The sequence below is a fragment of the Cornus florida genome, unplaced genomic scaffold (assembly GCF_030987335.1).
Source record: "Cornus florida cultivar Cherokee Brave unplaced genomic scaffold, ASM3098733v1 CherokeeBrave_3.0.0_Hap2_Chr03, whole genome shotgun sequence".
NCBI classification, from domain to species: Eukaryota; Viridiplantae; Streptophyta; class Magnoliopsida; order Cornales; family Cornaceae; genus Cornus; species Cornus florida.
In genome coordinates, this window is record NW_026775573.1 from 58,863,058 (window position 1) to 58,888,512 (window position 25,455).

At 34.3% G+C, this 25,455-nt stretch overlaps 1 non-coding gene across 1 annotated transcript; it reads right to left on the reverse strand.

Annotated features, from left to right (window-relative positions):
* Window positions 1–20,891: 20,891 nt before the first annotated feature.
* LOC132301899 (small nucleolar RNA R71) lies at window positions 20,892–20,998 on the reverse strand. The gene has a single exon (XR_009480671.1). It is a non-coding gene; the product is annotated as a small nucleolar RNA R71 (small nucleolar RNA).
* Window positions 20,999–25,455: the final 4,457 nt, after the last annotated feature.

A 25,455-nucleotide genomic window follows, 5' to 3' on the forward strand; every position in this document is an offset into this window, starting at 1 on the left:
AAAAAAACGAAGAAGAATCACAATTCACAAATATTACACACACAAATAATAATTAATCATGTGTTTCCTAAAAACCAGAGAGAGAGAGGGATTACCAGAGACAAAATGCAGGGCAATGTGAAAGAATGAAGAATGGAGGTTTATATGAACCGAAAATCCTCTGAAATTGTGGCCTCAAAACTGAAAACAATAGCAAAGGACTACTATGCCAATGCTTAATTTGATGTCAACAACTTCAATTCCCCAATTTAGAGAGAGATAGATAGATATATAGAAATATCGTTAAAGATATGTATAGATTTGTTAATATTGCTATTGACGGGGTCTCCTCCCCAATGACCTGTTTCATAGATTCTGCTAGATTTTTTAGAGAGAGAAAGAGAGAGAGTAGAGAGAGAGTACGAAATGCAAGCCACTCCGTTCAAATTCTAGGTACTTCCCACGTAACCCTAACCACTCTCTCTCTGTCTCTGTACCAACGTCTCTTTACCAACTTTTTTTTCTTTCTTTCTTTTCCCGGTAAAATTATTCAGTGCTTCGAGATACAGTTTTACTCTATGTACCCTCTAAATCCAACCAATAATATCTGTCCACGTTGTCTGTGTCCATTTGGTGATATTTGTTTGGTCTTTGATGTGATCCAATTTTAATTGGGAAAAGATAAACTTGGGTTTTTGTTGCTGAAAAATGATTTTCAAAGTGAATAATCAGTCCAATAATTTGATCTACTTTAGTATGGTCTACTTTAAGAAGAAAGTATTAAATACCTTGGAGTTGGAGTATGGTGTCGGAGTAGTGGGTGTCGTTGGATCATGGATGTGATGGTGAGTCCCACCACATTCAACGGGCTAAGATGACCTCAGGTACCATATTCTCATAGTATTAAATAATTTCTCCTACTTTAAGATATATTATAAGAATAATTAATCAGGTTAAACTATTGGATAGTATAATTACTCTTAAGGTGTGTTCGGTTGCATGTAATTGGACCCGAATATAATTTCTGAGTTATTTTCCTCCCATTCCACTAATTCTAATTTAAAGCCTCCAATTTCATGTGGCCGAATATAATCTTAGTATATATTAAGTAGTGATTTAGTAACCGAATTCAATTTATGTGAGAGAGGTGGTGAGTCCCATCAGATGACGTCACGATAATATTATATAAATGAGAGCCACTACCTTACTCACGTAAAATTGAATTGAGTAACCATGGAATTCGGTTATTAAATCATTATTAAAGTATATTTTATTTATTGTTGACAAAAAGTCTTTATTGCATATTGGACTCTATTCATTGGAGTCACTAAAAAAAAACCGGCCATTTTGATACTCTTTGTCCCAAAATTCTTGGACTCTTACGAAAATTCAAATCTTTATGGTTGCGGGTTTTTAATACTTTTATTTATTTATTGTATTAATAAGAATAAATTTTCAAATTTATCCTTGTTAAAGGCTATAAGATTGTACTTCATAATTAGTGCACTTTTTAATCAAATCAATGTTAAAAGAGTAACTTGGAAATATTATAAAAAATATGTATTATATTTATTTTTAGAGTGAGACATATATTATGAGACATACCAAAATAGAAGGATGGCCAAAAATTCTAGAAATGGAGTCACACATTTCCAATTTTTTTAGCTTTGGAAACAATATCCATCCATTCAAGTGATTTGTAACAAATATAAGAAGTAGTCACAATTTGACAGTTTTTAAAAACTAAAAAGACCAGTTATAAACTACTCAGTTAATGGACCACTCAAATTTGGATAACAAATTTTGTTCAAAATAATTCTCTAAGATAACAAATTTTGTTTTATATATTCTACAATATATAGTCATTTTCTTTATTCTTTATAAGAAAATCCATATATATATTTTTGTTTTGGAAGACTTAAGTGATGGTGTACCACAAAATAAGGGAATGTTTGCCAACAGTCCCCCTTTTTTTTTTTTTTTTTTAGCATCACAGCAAAACAAAAATATTGTTTTAACTTCATATGAAATTGAAAACACAAAACATAAATGATTATGAGAAATGAGATGTCGTCAATTAAAAGTAAATTTGAATTTGAATGAGTTGTAATTCGAGTGTATAAAAAAATCGATTGAATTGATAAATTGGACCGGGCCAAATCAAATATAAATTTGGCTCGATTTTTTCACAGTTTGATTCGATTACAGTTCCAAAATATTGGAACCATTTGTAAACGGTTCAATTACGATTTGAAGTTCTACAGGACCAAATCAAATCGAACCCTTTTATATATTGTATATATATTTATATATTTTGTACTTTATATAAATTATAGAGTAATAAGATTAGCCATTTAACCACTCAACTATATATCAAAATATATTATAAAAAATTATATTACATATAATATATATTTCTAATTTAATATATATATTAGATTGAATTATAAGAAAAAACTTAAAACCGTGGATCGAGCCAAACCAAACCGTTTTTTCACGGTTCGAATCAGTTCAGTTCCATTAGTTTTATGATTCGGATTGGTTTCAATTCTTATGAAATTATTAAGAGTGGTTTGATTCCAAAATAATTTCAAATTAGTCTAATCTAAACCGCATACATCCTTAATTATAAATAAAGAATATTTAAGTGATATAACTTTTTCATTCTCAAATGTGGATGATATAACTTTCTCATTCTCAAATAAAAAGGAGAATTTGAACAAAAGTCCGTGGATTCACTCCTATTAAGTCCGAGTGTACTCCTAGTTAAATCCTACTAAAGGAATCAAGTGGATAATGATTATTTTAGTGCATGGAATAGAGTTTCGTGAAGGAGAAGTCAATTGCTTACCATTGTGGCGCTCCACTAAAGTTTTGTTCACAGTTGGAGCTCAATTAAAATATTGTATGTAAAGTCCAGTCAAGAGCAAGGCCATTCCATCACTTGTGCCTCATACTCAAAATAGGCATCACTTACCTACAAGAAAATTTTCTTTGTGGTCGTTGTATCATGGGCATATCTAATCATTTATTATTGTGTGTGTATTACAGGTATAGTCCGAATGCGTCCGTCGTACGGTTAGAAGGAAAATTTTCTCCTCACTTACAAATTGTATATATTTTTGTATAAATATGTTATACATACAAGCATTTTGTTTGTCTTAATGACTTCTTCTACTTTTTTCATTGATAAGAAACACACATCACATATACACCCATATTGTTATTAGGCCACAACGTCTTGGTAAATTGCTTTTATGTTCAAATACATTTTCTACCAAATTTCTCTTTTACTTCATATTAAATCCACAGTTAGTATTTTTTTTAATTTATTATTATTATTATTTTTAAATAGTTCGCATTGATAGTTCTTGGTAAATTACTTTTATGTTCAAATACATTTTCTACCAAATTTCTCTTTTACTTCATATTAAATCCACAGTTAGTATTTTATTTTATTTTTTAATTTATTATTATTATTATTTTTAAATAGTTCGCATTGATAGTTACTTAATTAAATCAAATTTCCTATCGGTCTATCTCTGGCCGGGGCAGAACTCTTGGCTTGTATATGCAATATGCATACAATACATTTAACTCAATTAAATCTCCACACCAAAAGTATTGAAAAATATTCAAGTATCAATTAGAACAAATTAGAATCACAAATCGTAGTAACTAAAATTGAGCCCAAATATTCAATCTTCAAACTCAAATAAATTATCACCAAATTCATACAAACTATACAGGAATTAATCATCAAATAGAGTTCATTAAAACCAACAAATAAAATAAAAATTGAACCCAAATTTGCAAAAACCCACACCTGTAAATATGTATATTGATATATTCATACCATGGTTCACAGTCGTAGTATCGGTTCCGATATAACGGATTTGAGCAAATATCAGTGTGTAATTGTGTCGGACCTTCAAAAAATTGTTATCAACCGACTAATATATTGCGTATTAACCAATACAGCGAACCAAATTCCATGCATACGCCATATGCATTATACAAATGTTACAACTTCCAAACTTCAACTTAATCCAATTTCTAGGAACCATGCAAAATAAGCCCAACAAAATATTCAGTAAATACTAAAATAGTCAAAAAGGAATGTTTTGATAATCAATTAATCAAGCCTTATTCCACTCAAATAATTTTAAAATAGTGTTCGGCTTGAAAATTGCCTTAGAATGCCGAATCGGCTTAGAGAGGGATTAGGGTTTTTCATGAAGTAGTTGCCTCCATCCCTTATCTCTGCCTTGTTGGCTTTGGGTCTCAATTTATAAGTCATGGTCAAGATTTCAAGACATGTATAGAAAGAAGAAGTAAGAAATTTAAATCACCTCTTATGAAATTAAATTTTTGTTTTTTTATTTAAAAATAATGGAAAGTGTAAACACCACGGCGATTTTTGTGTTGCCGTGAAAGAGTATGACCAGATCGTTTTTGTGATCTGGTTCTCGTCGTGGATGGTAGCGACCTTCGGGTGCTAAAGAGGACAACGACCATTACGTTGTCGTGCATGGGATATACCAGGTCACCGTCGGAGACCTGGTTGAAGAAGAATATAGTGTCGCTACCGGCGTGATCTAAGATAGAAGGGTCGATGCTAAAACGACGTGTGAAGATTGAGAGCAGTGAACCTGACTTCATGCATATTTATATTTCCGGCGAACAACGCAGATTATTCACCAATAGTTTCGGCGAGGTGCAGAGTTCAAACTGCTCCGGCGAGCTTCACAAGTTTCAGTTCGGTGCGCTTCAATCTTGTGAAAGCAACAATTTCAGAAGATCGTTACCTAAGAATTTTAACGACCCAAATCGGAAAACGTTTAGAACAACGACTAACCGACCGGTGAATTATATATATACATATATGTATTTGGTTAGAATTTCATTTCAGAACTGGAACGTCATTGAAGGATCCAATCCGGTGAGTTATGGTACAACCCCAACCCCTAAATTGAAAATTGAATTTCGATTTCTTAAATTTCAACATCCTGACTAATTCAAAAGAGACCGAGACGAGGTGGAGCAAAATCGATCCATTGAAGAATGGAGCGATATACAAGATATATATATATATATATATATATGTATACACATGATATATCAGTTTTTTTGTCACTGTTTCTCTCTTTAAGTTGGGTGAGTTGTCAACATATAATTGGTTCTTGTGAAAAGGTTGGTGACATGTTAAATTTTTAGTGGTTCATTAAATTATAATCTTCTACATCATTTATTCAACTTTACCATCATACTTGGAGGGGATTAATTGGAGAGGGTTATTTGTAGTTCGAGGATTACTTACACTTGACTCATACTTGAAGGGGGGTTTTATTGCACTTTATCTTTAAAAATATATAAATAAATTATTATTATTATTATATATATATATATAGAGATGTATTCCTTTTTTTTATTCAATATATATTTACACTTTTTTTTATTTAATATATATATACATTTTGTAAATTTTGTAAATTTTTATTTTTATTTTTTAAGAAGTCAAGCAAATATATATATATATATATATATATATATATATATATATATATATAGAAGTGAACTGTACAAATACCCACCTAGTGGGATGGGCCAGAGACCATTACATAGTTTAAAAAGATAGCCCAACCAAGGCAGAGCCCAATCACAAACCTTAACTTGTTATATTTTATAAATTCATATGTTTGTTTATCATGCCTATAATATATCATTGTTTTAGAGTATGATAAAACTGAAAATTAAATACAGTACATTCTTAGTAAATATTATTTGGCTATTTGACTATTATACTTTACACTGGTTAATTTGTCTTACAAATAGAATTAACAACAATTTACTATTAAAAAATATATTTCATCTGTCCCGACTATAATAAGTATCATGTTTTGTAAGTCACGTTTCTCAAATGACACATATTATCAGAGGGAATAGATAAATTCAAAAATAAAATTAAAACTGAAATAAATTTAAAGTAATAGTTGATTTTTTATAATAAAAAAATTAATAATAAAATAAATTTTAATAATATCAATATTGCAGACACTGTGCTTTTGGATACTCTTACACAGCACAATCAAGTATATTTCTTTCTTAGACTTACGTACTCTCACACAAAATCATCAATTATATTTCTCACAGGATTACAAGGCCGATTTACATTTTGAATTATAAGAATGTAGTTCCCGAAAATCCCTCTTCTATATTCAGTTAATTTTATCCTACTCTCCATTATTCTTATTATTATTATTTTTTAATTAGAAGCAACCATACAAACAAAACTACAAAACAAAAGAGGCATCTACAAACAGAGCCTTTGAGACAGAACTAGGGAGTGAATCCCAACATACCAACATCTCCCATGAGAATGGGGCCATTTTGCACGCTGCATGTGCTGACCCATTACCCGACCTTGGGGTCCATTTTAGAGAGACGTTGTTTCCTCTATCGAGCAAAAACTTACAATCGTCAACAATTACATTCATAGCTTCCTCCGTCGGATTGAGCTCCATAACTAATTTACAGTCACCTTCCACAACTGTGTTTGAAAATTCCAATCCAAGCACACTTGAAGGGCGACACGCAACACCAAACCTTCTACAACTGTGGCTGATGGTGTATGGGAGAAAGAAATAGGCAATTCTCAACAAAATACCTTCATGATTACGAAGAACAAACGCCCACCCTGCATTCAAGTGATCTCCCATTAAAAGAAGCATCGACATTCAGCTTACAAAACCCAGTTGGAGGAGGGGACCATAAAGACGTATGGTTGAGACTAGGAGAAGGCTGACCGCATTAACTGGTGTTGACTACTTTGTCATTCTATCAGTGACAGAGTAGCATTTGCAACCAATTATGGGTGCAATACTAATACTTTCGTTCCTCTCCATTCCTTTTATATCATTTTAACTCCTCAAATTAACGATTACAATTCATTACCCCCAATTTCCCGAACGGTCAGGATCAACAATTCTCTAAAATACATTACAAAATCTCATAGATAATTTATATTCGCTCCACAATTCTCCTAGAATTCTTTGCAATTCTCTATCACATGAACATTGGAAGTTTTGGATAAAAATCTGGACCGTTAAAATGCATTACCACAAATATCTTATATATTTTACATTCGCTCTACAATCCTTCTAAAATTCTTTGCACCTCTACACTCTAGAAGTGTTGGTTCAGAAGAAGAAGATGAAGCTCCTCTGATCACACATTCCATTGTCACATAATGGATTTTAATCCTTTATCAAGTAAATAATAATAATAAAAGAAAAACAAAAAAATTGCAGTCTTTTGTACCACAAGAGTTGTAATTTTAAAAGGATTCACTCCTACAAGTCTTGCTTTAAATGAATTTATTATATAATTTTTTTATGTAAACCTGTATAAATAAATTAAATTCTCAAACGTAATTATCTATTAATGTAAAAATTAAGATTTTTCATAAAACGGATCTTTTACTCGAATTAACATTTATATAGCTAAATTTATCATCTATTTACCAAAAAAAAAATCCATTATCATTCCATTTACAAAAATAAATTTGATAAAAATAACTTATCTTTGCTCTCCCATTAAGCTAAGCTTAACATATGCCTTCACTTCATGCATAGAATTTCAAACGATAAATTTGATCATGTATATGAGAATTGAATCATGCCTGTCGCTATTTAGGGCTTAAAACAGAACCTGCGGGGACACGGATCTTGTTTAACGTTTATCGCAATTTTAAGTTTTAAAATATTTTTGTTAATGACAATGTTATCATCAATTATTTTTAGGTTCCCATCACTTGTTCTAGTCTTGAAATTAAATGTATTGTTGGACTTTCTATTTAAACTATGCATTTTTACTCCCTTTCCATGAATTTTTACTTTTAGGTTAAGTTTGTTTGAAAGTAAAATATTTTTTAAAAAATATTCTTTTATTTTATGGTGTTTGGTTCACTCAAAACCTATGTAAATCAATAAAATATTTTATCAAAAAGTTACAAAAACAACTTGCCTTTGAATTTTGGAAAAGTTATTTTACAAACTCAACCCCGGTCGAATTGACTCTCAGCCTCCACAACGAACCAGACAACCTCGACCTTTATCGTGCTCTGTCTTTCTTCCCCCACTGGGAAATCTCTCTTCCTCTTTCTCTATCCACTGTGAAACCCTAGACCGTAGAACATATCAATCCTTCAAATACTCTGTATCACCACTGTGGAACCTTAGAAGAAAATTTGAATGTATAAGCTCTATATACCTGTATAAATCTATATATATATGTATAAGTTCTTTATCTACTCTTAAAGCTTTTGATTTCATTCAAAATCGCATTCAGATTCGTTGGTGATATTCATCCATTGGAACTTCACTCCCCCATTTGTTCCCCCCGCCGTTCTCTCTTCTGTTTTAGGTACCAATTTCTCATATAAAATATATAGCTACGTAGGTATATTTTGGTGTATTATAATAAGTGTTTTTATATATTAATTTTGGGCCTCTGCTGACTCTATATTGTGATGTTTATGAATGTCTGTTTTTTCAAAAATATTGTTTGGGAGGAGTTAGATGGAAATGATTTCAATGAATTATTTCTATCATATAGCAACTGAATTTTAACACAAGTGCTATTTTACTTGAAATATATACATATATATGTGTGTTTGTATAATAATTTATACCTAATTACCACCGATTCATATTTTTATTTTTGTTTGTATTAGAGAGTGTGAAATTAATCATAATGATTTAACATTTAATTTGTAGGTAAATACTATCTTGTTGATTCGGGTTACGGCATTCGAAATGGATTTATTCCCCCATGACGTTCGATATCATTTGAAAGAATATAGTCACCGTCCTTCGGAAAATGAAAGAGAGTTGTTCAATTTTCATCACTCTTCCTTACGGACCTCTATCGAATAGTTTTGGTGTAGTAAAGAAACGCTTCCGTGTGCTTGATGCCGAGCCTTTTTGGGACTATCCAACCCAAGTTAATGTGGTACTAGCATGTTGTATCTTACACAACCACATAAGAAGTTGATCCAAATGACGGAATTATGCAAGACTCCAATGATGAGTTTCAACCCGAAAGACAAAGACTCCAACAAATACAAAGAGAAGAGAGGGCAGAAAGTACAGAGTTGGCAATTAGAAGTGATGCCATAGCCCATGCTATGTATGATGACTACATAAATAGAAGAAATTTATAAAGATCATTGTATGATGACTACATAAATAGAAGAAATTTATAAAGATCATTGCTGTTTCTTCTTCTTCTTCTTGCTTTGCTATTTGTATAGGGACCATTTGTTCATTACGTATCCTCTTGCTAGTGCTATTTGGAAATGGTTTTCAGATTTTCTAGATTTGCATATGCCTTTGTGTTTTGGTTGGGTGCTTTGCTTAGTGCAAAAGGATGATTGTGTAAATGATGGTTGCCTGCAGTCATGTAATAACCTATTTTTTTTATTTTTTTGGTTAAATTCACTAACACCCCCGTCAAGTTTGGTCAAATATCATTCTTAAATATCTTTTCAAAATAACTATCAGTCACATTATAAACTTTTACTCCGTTTTTCATTCACACCCCAGCAGTTACTTGCAGTGCTATGACACAATATAAAAAGACTTAAATATCCTTTGACTTTGTCAAAATAACTTTTTAACCTAAAGAATTAGATAAAAGACTAAACTATCCTAAATATTTTGTAAATTTACAAATTAGATTATATACATAGAGAGAGAAAAACTCTCTAGGTGGTGGGCTTCCATGAAGAAAGATGATGGGGGTTCTCTTATCAATTCAGCCAAATACTCTTGACTGGGTAGCGACCCCCGGGCCCCAGTACACCTCCTCGTCATCCACCAAGTCCGGTCTCTTCAACCCTTTCAACGACCGGCGTTGAATTCGCCCCCGGCTACCCCGTTCGCTGATAGCAAAAAAAAAGATTACAAACAGTGAAGAAGCGCGCTTCATCGTGAGTATATCGCGTGGTACTCTGCTGGAGCTAGGCCGTGATCAATGTATGGAGAGCAGAGTGAAGAAGAAGTGGGAAATTCGCAGTGCACCATTGATGGTCCCTGCAATTTTCCATGAAAATTTTTTGTTGGAAAATAGTTTAAATTTCCGATATGTTTTCGCGGATTAGGACTGCCCTTTGCATCATTGACAATCCCCAGGACCAGCGAAAAGGGTGGCTGAATTGATTGGAAGTAAATCATACTTTTGCACCGAAGAAGAGATTGAGCCATCAGTTTGTCAAGCTTTGAGTTTTGCAGAAGGAAAGGTTGAAGATTGATTAGTGGAAAATAAGGAGGTTAAATTTTTATTTTTATTTTTATTATTTTTTTTTTCTCACTTTTAAAATTATAATTCTGAAATTTAGGTTCATTGATGTGCAAGCTTCTAGTTTTGTCTTCTTTGTTATGTATAATGGGAAAGCTGTTGTTTATGTTCTCTGGATTGTTTCGATTCTAATGACAATTAGGTAAGCAACTAAGTTTACTTTTGCTTCTGGCTCAATGGGATAATATATCTCCTGTTGTGTAACGATAGTTGGTTTCTTCAATTGGGTTGTGAAATTTTAGTTTTAGACTGTCTTGGTTGGCGATGCAGAGCATGGATGAGGTGGAAAGCTCCGGATTAATAGTAAGCTGGTGTAATAATAAGGGTATAATAGTAATTTAAATAACTTGATATTTTAAAATAAATAGAATTAAAAAAAATTAGGGACAAAGTTGTCCTTTTTCATATTTTTAACAGAAACTACGACGGAAAAGTAAAAATGGACGTAAGTGATAGTACTTTTGGAAAGATGTTTGAGAGTGATATTTGGCCAAACCTGAAGGAGTGCCCCCTTTTTTTATTTATTTATAAAGAATTGTTAGCACAACCACTTTTGGCTCATCCATTTCCTGTTTTTGGTGTCATTTCTTAAAAGATGAGAGTTGAAAACAAATGTGTGTGGGCAAGCAACATGTTATGTTAGTGTTGTTTTTCTCTCTTCATCAAAGTTTTATCTCTTCTCTTCAAGATGTTTTCGGTTGAGTTATCTTCCCTCCAGTCTCAAGTTAGCTGTTTATGTGGGTGGTCAGCTTGGATGGGTTCATGGTTTATGCGGTTTCTTGGATCGCGAGTTTTGATCGGTGGCAATCGAATGGGTCCATATCCATATCCATATCCACCGATCTTCCCTTTTAACCCAGGTATTGTGTTGTTTTTCTTTGTTTCTCTTGTCGTTCTAAATTTCTTTGGGTATTGTTTTAGATTCTGTCTTTTCTATATGTTGTTCTAGTTTTCCATGGTGGATTCATCGTTTATAAGTGCTAGGATTCCTTCAATCACCTTGGACTATGGGACATGGTTTGGTGTTGCCAAATTTATTCCTCCGGTGGTTATGTTATGTATGCCTGAATCTGTAAATTCCTCCGATGGGTGTATTCTGTATAGTGTTTCAGGGTCCCTGTCTTAGAATCTGGCATATCCATTATGTTATACAACAAAGTGTTGTTTGGGGGTGTGTCAACCATTGGGGGTACAATTAAAGATTTTGCGAGTTAGACGGATTTTTACAGCAACCCTAATTACTCCGATCAGTGCTCCATCTATTCCGGTCGTCATTAACTTTGGGTCGTGGCTGGATGTTGCTGGAATACGTTGTCTTGATGGTTTAAATCCGCTGTGTGTAATTTTTGTTGCTCTCTGTGTTTGGCGGTGGTTTTATATTGCTTCTGTTGCAATTGGATTTCCCGCCGATGGTGGCTTGCCGGCAATATCTTATTGCCTTCTGTTTGCTCCTCATACGCACCAAAGTCGTCCTCGAGTTTCGTGTGCTACTGTGTGGAGTCAGACTGTGGACCATAGTTTAATTAGTCTTCTGCAAGTGCGTGGGGGAGACGTAAGGAAATGTTGTTCTAATCATGTAGGCCCACCACTTCTGTATGTTGAAAAGAATGATGACCACCCAAAGACAGAGGTGGTGGGGACACAAAATGGGCTTGATTATGTGGTCTAAATGCTGTTGGTTTGCTGGGTGAAAAAGTATTATGTGTCTGCGGTGCAGGGGATATGGCTTCCCCAATATTTTAGTCTTGGGTTGTTCTATAATGCTTCGATTTGTCTGAAGCTAATATGGAGGGCTTGGAATGCCTTTTTATTTGCAGCGTCTTTGTGTACCACTATAATGGTTGCTTTGTGTTTTGCTTGTTGTTTGTATGTTCTCATCTTGGTGATCGTACCCGGCTGAACTTTGTAATCTTGGTTTTATGCAGTGTTGTTTGTTTGCTAGGAAAAAAATGCATATAGTGATTGTCAGGGAGTTGTCTTATTTTCAGGTTGTGTTATTGACATTATATTGTTGCTTTTCTACTTTTTTTTATTTTACGTTGAAACAAACGGAGTCTTAGTTTACCCCAATTTCTCAATTGTTTCATTGTACTTTTCTTCTTTAATATGTAAATATAAATAATATTCAACAAAATATAAATAAATGTAAATATATTCAACAAAATATAAATAATATGCAATATGTAAATATATTGCATGGTTCACTCAAGTTTGTAATCAATAATCATGCAATGAAACCCTCACGCCATTGTTATGATGCAAATCTACTATATAAATAAAAATCGAATGATGTGCATGAATTCTAATTTCCTTCTCATAATTATTTCATTTTCATCAGTATTCATTTTATATGTTGATTTTGAAATTTTTATGATAAGTTTTGACATTAATATCCATTGTTAAATGTTTGTTTGGTGAAATTTATTATTATATATATATGTTTATGTTTTAATATAGTATCTTTTAAAATAATATTATGAGTAGAAAATATTCAGGGTAAAAATGTAATATATACAACATTTAGATTTCAGTTTTTGCATTTAACAAACAATCTTAATGAATTCAGTGCTTAAAATTAATACAATATCAAACAAGTTTACATTTTAATATATTTCGCACTTAAAATTTTGATGGTTAAAATTCAGTACTTTGAAAATTTCAATTTTATCTATATATATATTTTAAGGTCAGTATTATTAAATAGCACCATAGTGTCTTTTTCTTCCTTTTTTTTTTTTTTTTTTTTTTCTAGGGATAAAATCACAAAACTCTTCTTTACCATCAAATTGGTGCACAAAAAAAAAAAAAAAAAAAAAAAAAAAAGAAAAAAAAACCACTAAATTAAATAGCTTAACTAAAAAAAAAAAAATTGTTATCAAATTAGCCCCCATATCAGTGTGAAATGACAAAATTAGTTAAAGGATAATACTTGCTTACTCATCGGTAAGTAGGAAGTTTTTGCTTACCCTTGATGTGGCGTAAAAGTAATGTAACAAGTGTCCCTAAAATAGAAAATAATAAAAATTAAAAAAATTGATTGCCTACCCAAAAGGTTGCAAATCAAATCCTAATTTAACTATCCCTCTCTTTTTCTCTCAAACTACTCTGCTGAAACCATAATATGCTAATACTGGAAGTTTTAACTTTTATCTTTCATGGTTTAATGTGTAATCCTTATATATACTTATCAATTGTTCTTATATATACTTATTAATTGTTTTTAGCTAAAGTACACCCAATTACATAAAATTTGGTTCACATCGTTTGATAAATGATTTGTTGATTGCATTATACATTATTATTGCTTATTTCTTGTCTTTTTTTATTTTGACGAAAAACAAATATATATGTATCATTACATTTCTAGTTATTCTTTCTATTCATCATCTTAAGCTTTGTTTGTATCTTGTAATATTATTTTATTTATGAATTTTAGCTTAAAATGTTTTTTTTTTTTGACAAGATCCCCTTCTTATTCACTCTGTGAACAAAAAGAGTAGCGTGAGAAAGGGGAATTTGGATCATATTGGGTTTAATCTGAATAACCTCTCAAATCTTTTTATTTATTATATTATATTGTAGTGACACGTGTTTTACTAATTTTGCGCCTAGGTTTAAGAATTCCAGGGTGAAGGTAATGTTGTAAGAATGGAATTTAAGATATGAAATGTGTTATGGAATGCGTAAATTATTTGCTTTCGTAGCATGCTCCATCTTAGGTATGATTAATCTTTAAGACTAATGATTATATCATTCTTCATTAAATAGGATGTCGGGAGCTGGTAAAGGCTGAAGACGACATGCTAGAGGTAGAGGTCAAGGAGGTGCCGGTTAGGGTGGTGTAGGTCGTGGCATGGCTCAGATGGACGAGGCACTACAAATGCCAAATCCTAATATGGAACAAGTTCCCATGACTACATACATAAGTGACATTTGCAAATTAAGAGCTATTGAGTTCGTTAGAGCTTTCGATCCACTTGATGCCGAAAAATGGATCGATGACATGGAAAAGTATTTTGAGATAATGGACAACACTGAAGTGCAAAAAAGGATGATAGCTGCATGTTTCTTAGACATAGCCGCTATGACTTGGGAAGAATTTAAGACATGGTTATATGAAAAACATTTTTTGTGGTCCGTGAGATAAAAGAAGGCGATTGAATTCATGGAATTAGAACAGAGTAACACAACGACGGTTAGTGACTATGAGACAAAGTTCACGTAACTCTCTCGATTTACTCCTCACATAGTAGCTAATGAGGAACACAGGATTCGAAAGTTTCAGTGGAGTTTGATCTCCCATGTCAAAAGATTGGTAGTCGGGCATAGGTGTAACACCTACGCAAAAGTTGTGGAATGTGCCATGGCAATTGAAGAAAATAACAACAATATTTTTCCAAAGAAAAAGGAGCAACAGTTAGAAAAGAAAGGAAAAGGAAAGGGTATTTTTCAAGAAGCTCAAGGAAGTAAGAGTGATCAGTTCCAATGTGGCCAATGGGCTACAAAAGATGAACAAAATGAGCAGAAATGGAAGTGACAAAGAATTGAAGGTTCTGGATAAATCAAATCAGTGGGGTCGACAAAAACCGGACAGAAGCCATATAACTTATGGGGGAAATGTTATAATTGTTTAGAGAACGGACATATGGTAAGGTTTTGTCCAAAGCCACATAGGAGTTTTGAGACAGGTGAAACAGAAACACAGAAGTAGGAGGAATAATTATGAATGAAAAAGGGGAAAATTATTATTATGATTTTTTTTTTTCTTTAGTTATTTGCATAAGAATAAAGTAGACGTTTAAGGTTACTTATTAATGGTTGTTAAACATTATTTTCTTTGAACATATAAGTTGTTCTTCGCATTTGACATGAATAAATTTGGATTTATAAGTCTTGTAAATTCATTGATTATTATTGGATGGTTGTCATTATTTTATGAGTGAAAAAGTTAGACGGCTTTTATTTTATTATATTTGATTGAATTTTAAAATAAGGATGACTGGAAAGAAAATTAATAAGGACCAACAGAAGCAAAAGGATAATTTATCGGCTTATATGAGAGGAAGAACTCAAAAGGCAGGAATAGATATCAAAAGTTCTGTTCCAATAGGTGTTATCCCAAAGTATAAACCGAGAAAGGTTTCTTGTGTACGAGATTGACCTCCATTTTGCGGACCCAATGCAAACCCAATTCCTCTAAAAAAAATGAAAAGTGAAGAGGATGATCCTGAAGAGGATCTTAAGGCAGAGTTGCAAGACCATAAATGAAGGTACGTAAATTTCGAGGACGAAATTTCTTTTAAAGAGGATATGATGTAATACCCGTCAAAATAAATAAATAAATAAATTATCATTAGATGTGTTTATTGAAGATATTAGAGGAGTTTTTTTTTTTTTTTTTTTTTTTTTTTTTTTTTTTTTTTTACGTATCTTTAAGTTAGATAATTAAGCTATTATCCCGTTTTTTTAAAAGTTCAAAAGAGTTCTTTATAAACTAAATCGCGTGCAAGGGCACATGGGGCTTGGACTTGGTGCCCTCCTTAGCCGCGACGACGTCCGTTTTGTTTTCGACCATTCTCATCCGTCCGAACTTCGAATCAAGTGATTCTCGAGTCTAACTTTGTTAACTTTTTGCTGTCTATCCAATGGTACGAGCGGTAGCATCCATAACTTTTTTAAAATTATCATTTTGCCCCTAGGGCTAAATTTGTTCATTTTTTAAACGTCGCTTCAACATTTTGTTTTCTTTTATGTTCCATGACTTCATGGGAAGTCATATTTGTGTCTTAAGGATGGCGTACATCTCTACAGACTTTGTTTTCATGTGAAATGACCATTTTGCCCTTGGGGGCATTCTTGGTCTACTTTCACCCTTTCGCTTCCGCATTTGTTTTCTTTTGATTCTGTGACTTCATGGAAAGTCACCATGGCATTTAGGGATACTGAATATCCCTATAGACTTTGTTTTTGTTTTCACTTATGCATTTCGAATCCTTTATCGGGTCAACTTTCAGGTCACATTAACATATCTAAATTTGCGAAAATTCGGAACGTCACAGGTGGTTAACAGGCATCTGTGCATTACGGCATAAACAAGCTATTTTAAGGATTTTTCACTGATATTGCAAAGACAGTATCTGCTTAAGCGAATAGTGTATTTGCAGGCAAGTTTATTCTTGTTTATATCCTATATATAATTATGCGATTAATAGTAAGATGATTATCTATGATTTAATTATAGAACTCATGATAATTATATTTAATTAGACTTATATATGGAGTTTATACTTGGAGTTACTGGTTGATTAGAATTTATATTTATTTCATTATTTCTTTTTACTGTTAAAATTGATTATTTAATTATGATTGGAAACCTGGTTAATTGAAGTTTCAGTTTAGCTTAGATTTATAAGGATTGATTTTGGGTTATTGGTATTTTGTTCTTTAGTTAGTAAATTAGTTTTATTTATTTATTAAGTTAGTGGGTTATGATGAAGTTTCATTACTGAATGTTAGATATATATATGTGTACATATATTGGTGATGATGGAAGCTATGTATTTGATGATGGAAGATGATATAAGTGTAATAAAAGAACACGGAGAAAGAGGGGAGCATAATACGTGAAAGGAAGGAGTAAATTTGGAGTGAAACAAGGATAGTGGCGGGGTCCACTGAATGGGATTGTTTTGCCAAAAAACAATTAGGCTTTGTTTGGTGCTTACTAATGTCTGGATTATTGTGTCAGGGCTTCTTATCCCTTTGCCTTTGATTTTTTTTTTTCCTTTACTTTGATTACAGGGGTTGTATGTGGGGGGTGATGGCTAATATATTTTTTATACAGTATATATATGTTTAGCGTGGTGAGAAACGGTATTAAATGCAAAAGAAAATAAATGGGTAATGATGGTGGCGGACCCATTAGAAGACCATTTGATCAAAATTCTTTGGTGTGCGTCACGGTGAGTGCTAGTATGTGTTTGTTTCATTTAAAGAAGGTCGATTTGGGTTCACTTGTATATAGAGTATTATATATATATATATATATATATATATTGTATGTTTTGTCAATTGGGTACGGAATGGAGGAGAATCAGTTTTGGCAGAACATGATATGAATTGGTATTGGGGAAGGTGAGTACAATTAATTGTAACTTATTGTAATTAGGAATATGAGTTGGTACTGGTATGTTGGTATTTATTAATTAATTAATTATTAATTAAGGTGTTTGACAAACTCATGATATTATGAGTAAGAACTAATTTAAATGTATTTAGTATTTAATTGAAGGGATTAATCTTATTGGAGCGGTAGTATGAGTTTGTTGAGTGCAGTTAGGGACTTTCTACAATTACTCTTTTGTTATGGTCATTAGGCTAAAGGTGCCCATAGTATGTGGAGGTGGTCAGGGGCCATCTGGACGAGTAGACGTATAACCCAACCATATGTGTGTAGTTGGTAGTCTGGGACTATGCAATTCACATCATTTAATTGGAGTGGAGCCAGGGGCTCATGTGAGGTAATGGCAATAGAATGCCAATTGGTTGAGGGGAGCCAGGGTGTGACGGCCTTGGTTTTACAAGCCAGTGCATTCTATGATGACCTAAAGATTGATCCGATAACGGATCCCGAATGTGGAAGTAAAAGATAAAACCAAGGCCTTTAGAGATGATAAGTGCTTAAATGTTGCACATTTCAGCACCTAAGCTAAGGTATTTCAGTCTTTGCATCTATCTTAATTTTATATTTTAGTCCTAATTTATGTTTATGTGTATTTCAGGGCAATAAAGTTAAAATGAGCTAAGAACGGTCCAATTAAGCCTTTTTGGAGTTAAGCAAAGATTTTCAGACAATGGCACAAAGCGGTCAATTTCGGGCCTTTGATGATGTTCCCAAAGATGGAGAAGCAAACCAAATAGCGGGGGACAAAAATGGAGCTGAATAAGGCTTAAAGGAATTTGTCAACTCTGGGGGGATCGATCCCCAGGGTGGGGGATCGATCCCCCAGGACTTAGCAACATTACAGTTTTTATTTAATTTTTGGGCTCATTTTGGGAACTGTTGGGCTTTAATGAGATTGTTACTTAAGGCCCAGTGAGCCATTAGATTAGGGTTAGTTTTAGTTTTTATTTAAGTAAAGATTATTAGAAAAAAAAAAAAAGAGTTTTATTTTATTTTTTTTTCTGTATCGTGGTATCGTATTTTCTCTCTGGAAAAAAACACGCGAAGAAAGGGAAAAAGAAGAACAGGCTAGGGTTTGGAAGAAAAGTTCAGAGAAGATGAAGCAGATGATGGGGATTGTCCTATCTTCGACTCCATCAACCATGAGTGGCTGATTCTTCTACTTAGGGTTGGATAAACCCTAAGCATGTAACCTATTCTCTCTCTCTTTTCATACTTTTTGGGGATTAATTTATGTAATTAGTGTATAGTCTTGAATATTATGAATTAAATTCTTCCAATTGATTATCTGTATTAATCTCATATTGTCTTATGTGCGGTTGATTGATAAACAAATTTTACACACGAATTCTTTGTTAATTGATTCTTGTGATGGCTATGCATGGTATTGCTTAGTTGTAATTGTGTTTCAAATTGATGAAAAATGCTTACATTTGATGGATGGTACTACATGTTTAGGTTAATTTGTTGTTTAATTAGTTTTAAATTCATGTTTAATTAGTTTAATTTAAGTTTAATTAATTTAATTGCAATTCAATTATTAGGTAAGTAGACCATCCATACTTATGTTTGAATTCCATACTTTTTGTCACAATTGCATTATCTTCTAGATTAATGTGTGTTAAATTTGTAACTTGGATTGATAAATCATGCTTTGAATGGGTGAATTGCACTACACTTAGTTTAATTGTCATTAGGTAGTTGATTCATGCTTGAAATTGATGGTTTACACTTTTCATTGCTTTTGTTAGCCACATATAGATTACATAGTATTATTTCCCCAATTAGTTGAAAGTGAGTGAGTTAGGGAATGTGCTTAGTGGTGAATCCTACACCCTAAGTCTCTTTCCAATCTCTTAAACTCTATTTCTTTATTGCAATCATTTAGTTTAAAATTAGTTTTAATCACAAACAAAACCCTTTTGGCAATCACAGAAGCACTAAAGTATAATTCAATTCTGGAAAACCTATAATTGTTTAGATCTCTTGGGACGATCCCTGCTCATTTCATACTCCATAGTATAAGTGTTTAGTGGTTTTATAAATTTTAAAATATGGTGCCCACTTGACATTATTTCTAAACCTAAAGTGTTGTGCATTATTTTGTGCACACGCTCGGTCGCACCATAGTTTTGGCGCCGTTGCCGGGGATCTAACGGTTTTGAAGAATTGAATTAAACATTAGTTCTTTGTTGATTGTCTACTTTTAAGTCATTTTAATTTTTAATTTTTTTTTTTATTTGATTTGTCAATTAGGTACTTGAAGCAAAGTGGAGCAAACGCTGGACTTAGAAGCAATTAAAAAAAAATTTGAAGTTGCTTAAGGACCATCTGTAAGTTCTCTTTAATTTTAGTACTTTAATTGTATACCAATTTGCATGCTTTGGACAGCCCAAGTGGAGGCTTAAATTGAATTGTTTTATTTTTAAGTCCAAGCATACCTTCTTGTAGAAGGCATCGGCCCGTGTGGAGGCATTTATTTGTTTTAAGTGCATTGATATTATTGAGGAGTTTGGGAACATCGTATGTGGAGGTTGAAATTTTGAAATGTTGGTGTGTTGACTTGTTCTAGTGCATGCATGGTCGTAGATCACTTAATCGTCCTCTTGCTCCTGTAAATCAAAATCTCGAAATTTTTCTTCGGCGTTTAAGAAGTAGTACTAGGGATAGTCATCTTAATCTTTTAAATTTTGATCTTCCATCACCTTTAATGGAAGATCCAATTGAAGATCCCATTGTAGATCTTGGTCATGTGGATCATAATGGTGTGCACCACCCACCACAAGTTCATATTGTGGATCCTCAAGGTGTGCATCCACCCTTGGGAATGCCATAACCAGTTAATCATGCGGTGCAACAACCTAATCTAGGGATGCCAAGGCCAAATGTTGTTCCCCCAATTGGTGAGCAACAACAACAATATGTTCAAATGGCATACCCTCAACAAGGTCAAATGGCATATCATCAACAAGGTCAAATGCCATATCCTCCTCTCAATCCTCTCAATCCTCCAATGGTCCTTAGGGATCGTTACACTCCAAATCAATATAATGCACCTACTTGCATTCAATTGCCAAATTTTCGTGCTCATCATTATGAGATTAAGGCTTCCACCATTAACATGTGCCCCCTTTTCTATGGGTTGAGCAATGAAGAGCCTTATAAACATTTAGATGAGTTCTTGGAAGTTTGTTCCACCGTGAAAATCACGGATGTTCCGGAAGAAGTCCTAAAAATGAAGCTTTTCCCTTTCACTCTTCGGGATAAAGCTAAATATAGGTTCAACAACTTGCGGCCAAATACAATCACCTCTTGGGCACAATTGCAACAAGAGTTCTTAAAAAAGTATTACCCCGCAAGTCGAACTGATGCCATGAGAACTTCCATTCGTGAATTTAAACAACAAGAAGGAGAACCCCTTCATGAAGCATGGGAACGTTTGAATGACTTGCTACGGAAGTGTCCACATCATGACATTCCTAAGTGGCAATTAGTTCAATGTTTCTTTTCAAGTTTATCCGATGCCAATAAGGGCATTGTTGATGCTTCTTGTGGCGGAAGCTACATTGAAAGAAATGAAGATGAAATTTGGCAACTTTTCGAAAAAATGAGTGAAAACTCAATGCATAGATCTGCATCTTCTAGGGGTAGTCACCTAGCACATATGGGAGGAAAGAAAGCTATAAATCAAATAGACTCTTCCATGGAAATTGCCGCTGAGGTCAAAAATCTTACTCAAAGGTTTGATACATTCCTTTTGAATCAAGGTCCGGCAACTCAATCATATCCTCACCATCCCAATGAAATGTGCATGACTTGTTCTAGTTACACTCACCATACTTCAAATTGCCCTCTTGGACAAATTATACCAAGTGAGTCTCAAGAACAAGCAAATGCTGCTTTCGTTCATCAAGGGAACAACCCTTATTCCAATACTTACAATCCGGGATGGAAAAATCATCCAAACTTTGCATGGAGAAATCAAGGAGACGGTGCAAACCCTCCTCAAAATCAAGGTTACCAAGCAAAGTATGTTCCCCCACATCTCCAAAATCAAAATCAGAATTCTCAAGGTTACCGTCCTTCATTCTATCCTCAGAATGTGAATCAATACTCTCAACCTCAAGCATCAAATCCTCAGTCCTACTCTCATCCTCAAGCATCAAATTCTCAATCTTACTCTAATCCAAATCAAGCGCCTCCTAAAAGTTCAGCTTTTGAGGACAAAGTCTTGCAAGCTTTAGGTAATCTTCAAAAAGATAATCAACTGTTTCATTCTCACTCTCAATCAATTGCAAAGCTTGAAGCTCAAATTGGGCAATTAGCTAATTCTTTAAATGTGAGAGAGAAAGGTAAGTTGCCTAGTCAAACTGAGACCAATCCTAAAGGGCAATTTATGGCGCAAGCAAGTCCTTCATCAGAATTTTCTGGAAATGAGCAAGTTCAAGCAATTACTACCTTAAGGAGTGGTAGGAAAGTGGATAATAATGTAGAGGTACCTAAGGAGGATAATGAATTGGCATAACCAAGTGGTTGCAACCATCCCATTCCAAATTCTTTTCCAATTTCCTTGGATGCTAGTGGTTCCAAAAAGGACATTCCATCATCTTCATCATCATCTCCCCAATTAGAGAAGCCTTATGAGCCAAAAGCTCCATTTCCTCAAGCTTTGAGAGAGACTTCATCATTTGGGAGACAAGAAGGAAAAATTCATGATATGATGGAAGTGTTTAAACAAGTGAAAATCAATCTTCCTCTTCTAGATGCAATTAGGCAAATTCCACCATATACAAAGTTCTTGAAGGACTTGTGCACACAAAAGAGGAAGAGCAAGGGAAGGGACCTTAAGAAAGTGCTTTTAACAGAACAAGTGAGTTCCATCATTCTTTCTAACACTCCTCCTAAGTTCAAGGATCCAGGTGCTCCGACTATTTCTTGTGTTATTGGAAACCAAGAGGTTCGTAGAGCTCTCCTTGATTTAGGTGCAAGTATCAATCTCATTCCATACTCTGTTTACTTGCAGTTAGGGTTAGGGGACTTGAAGCCAACATCGGTAGTAATCCAACTAGCCGATAAATCAATTAAGAAACCAAGGGGGATTGTTGAGGATATTCTAATTAAGGTTGATAAATTTTATTTCCCGGTTGATTTTGTGGTACTAGATACTGAGCCAGTCCCTAATCTCACCAATCACATTCCAGTCATCCTAGGAAGGCCATTCCTTGCCACTGCCAATGCCACCATTAATTGTAGATCCGGCATTATGGACATCTCTTTTGGCAACATGATGGTTAAGCTTAATGTATTCAATGCAAGTCAACATCCCACAGATGAAGACGAGTGTTTCCTAGTAGATGTCTTGGATGAAACCATAGAGGAGACTCTTCCCTCTATTTTATCTAAGGACCCTCTTGAGGCGTGCCTTTGCGAAATGTTTGAAAGTTGTGGTTTTGACACAGAAGGATCCATAAGTGAGGTGAATGCTTTAATGGACTCTGTGGCCACTTTGGATTACCCACCTTGGAAAAGCAAGAAAGAACCTCTTCCTTCACTCTCTAGTACTCCACCAGTTCCATCTCTCATCTCTCCTCCTATTCTTGAGCTTAAGCCCCTTCCATCAAATCTGAAATACGCCTTCTTAAGCCCAAAAGAGACTCTTCCGGTCATCATTGCTTCCAATCTTGAAAATGACCAAGAGAATGATCTTTTGGAAGTGCTTAAAGCTAACAAAGAAGCCATTGGATGGAGTGTGGCTGACTTAAAAGGCATTGACCCTTCTATTTGTATGCATCGCATACACATGGAAGATGATGAAAAGCCATTTAGGGATGCTCAAAGGAGATTGAACCCAAATATGAAGGAAGTGGTCATGAAGGAGGTTGTGAAACTTCTAGATGCGGGAATCATTTATCCTATCTCTGATTCCAAGGTGGTTAGTCCAACTCAAGTGGTTCCTAAAAAGTCGGGAATCACAGTTGTTGAAAATGCTAAGGGTGATCTTATTTCGAAACGCACCGCCACTTCATGGCGTGTTTGTATAGATTACCGAAAGCTGAATTCTGCTACTAGGAAGGACCATTTTCCATTGCCTTTCATTGACCAAATCTTGGAAAGATTGGCTGGGCAACAATACTATTGCTTCCTAGATGGTTACTCGGGGTACAATCAAGCGGCCTTAGATCCATTGGATCAAGAAAAGACCACATTCACATGTCCTTTCGGTACATTTGCTTATCGACGGATGCCTTTCAGATTGTGCAATGCTCCTGCCACTTTCCAAAGGTGTATGATGTCAATTTTTTCGGACATGGTGGAGAAGTATTTAGAAGTCTTCATGGATGATTTCTCGGTTTTTGGGTCCTCATTTGATTCGTGTCTCCAAAATCTCAAAAAAGTGCTTCAAAGATGTCGTGAGACTAATCTTGTGTTAAGTTGGGAAAAGAGCCATTTCATGGTTCAAGAAGGAATCGTGCTTGGACATGTCATCTCTAAAAGAGGAATAGAAGTAGATAGAGCGAAAGTTGAGCTAATTTCTGAATTGTCTCCACCTACTACGGTGAGAGAAATCCGCTCCTTTCTAGGACATGCCGGTTTTTATCGCCGATTCATCAAAGACTTTAGCAAAATTGCTAGACCCTTGTGTAACCTTCTTGCCAAGGAGACTCCATTTGTTTTTGATGAAGCATGCCTAAATGCTTTTCATCAACTTCGCACTCATCTATCATCCGCTCCTATCATGCAACCTCCAAATTGGTCCTTACCATTTGAGATTATGTGTGATACTTCCGACTTCGCAATGGGTGCTGTTTTGGGGCAAAGGGTAGGTAAACTACCATATGCTATATACTATGCGAGTAAGACTTTCTCAGGTGCCCAATTGAACTATTCTACCACCGAGAAAGAGTTACTTGCCGTAGTATATGCCCTTGATAAATTTCGGTCATATCTCTTAGGATCCAAGGTAATTGTGTTTTCCGATCATGCCGCTCTTAGGCATCTTTTAATGAAAAAGGAAACCAAACCTCGCTTGATAAGATGGATTCTACTTCTTCAAGAATTTGACTTTGAAATCAAGGATAAAAAGGGCTCCGACAATGTCGTTGCCGATCATCTGTCTAGATTAATGGTTGAATCTTCTCCAAATCTTGAAATTCATGAATCATTTCCGGATGAACAACTCTTTCAAATCTCAAATGGGACGTTGCCTTGGTTCGCCGACATTGTTAACTATCTTGCAACCAGCAAACTTCCCATTAATTGGTCAAAACAAGAAAAGGACCGATTCTTTGCTAACATCCGGAAATACTATTGGGAAGATCCCATTCTGTTTCGTTATTGCCCGGATCAAATCATCAGGAGATGTGTGCCAGAAAGTGAAGTTCCGAGCGTCCTTGCGTTTTGTCACACACTTGCTTGTGGTGGGCATTTTAGTGGAAAGAAGACCGCTTTGAAGGTTCTTCAAAGTGGGCTCTTCTGGCCCACTATCCACCGAGATGCCTATAACTTTTGTAAGGTATGTGTTCGGTGTCAAAAGTTGGGATCAATGTCAAAGAGAGACATGATGCCCTTAACTTCAATCTTTGTAGTTAAAATCTTCGATGTATGGGGCATAGACTTTATGGGACCATTCCCAATGTCTTATGGCTTTCAATATATCCTCGTTGCCGTTGATTATGTTTCAAAGTGGGTTGAGGCTTGTGCTACCAAAACGAATGACCACTCCGTGGTAATTGCATTCGTTAAATCAAATATCTTTGCTCGTTTTGGTATGCCAAGGGCTATGATAAGTGATGGAGGAAAACATTTCTGTAATCAATTCTTGAAGCAACTTTTCTTGAAATACTCCGTCACACATAAAGTGGCCACTCCCTACCATCCCCAAACAAGTGGGCAAGTCGAGGTGTCAAATAGGGAAATCAAGCATATTCTTGAGA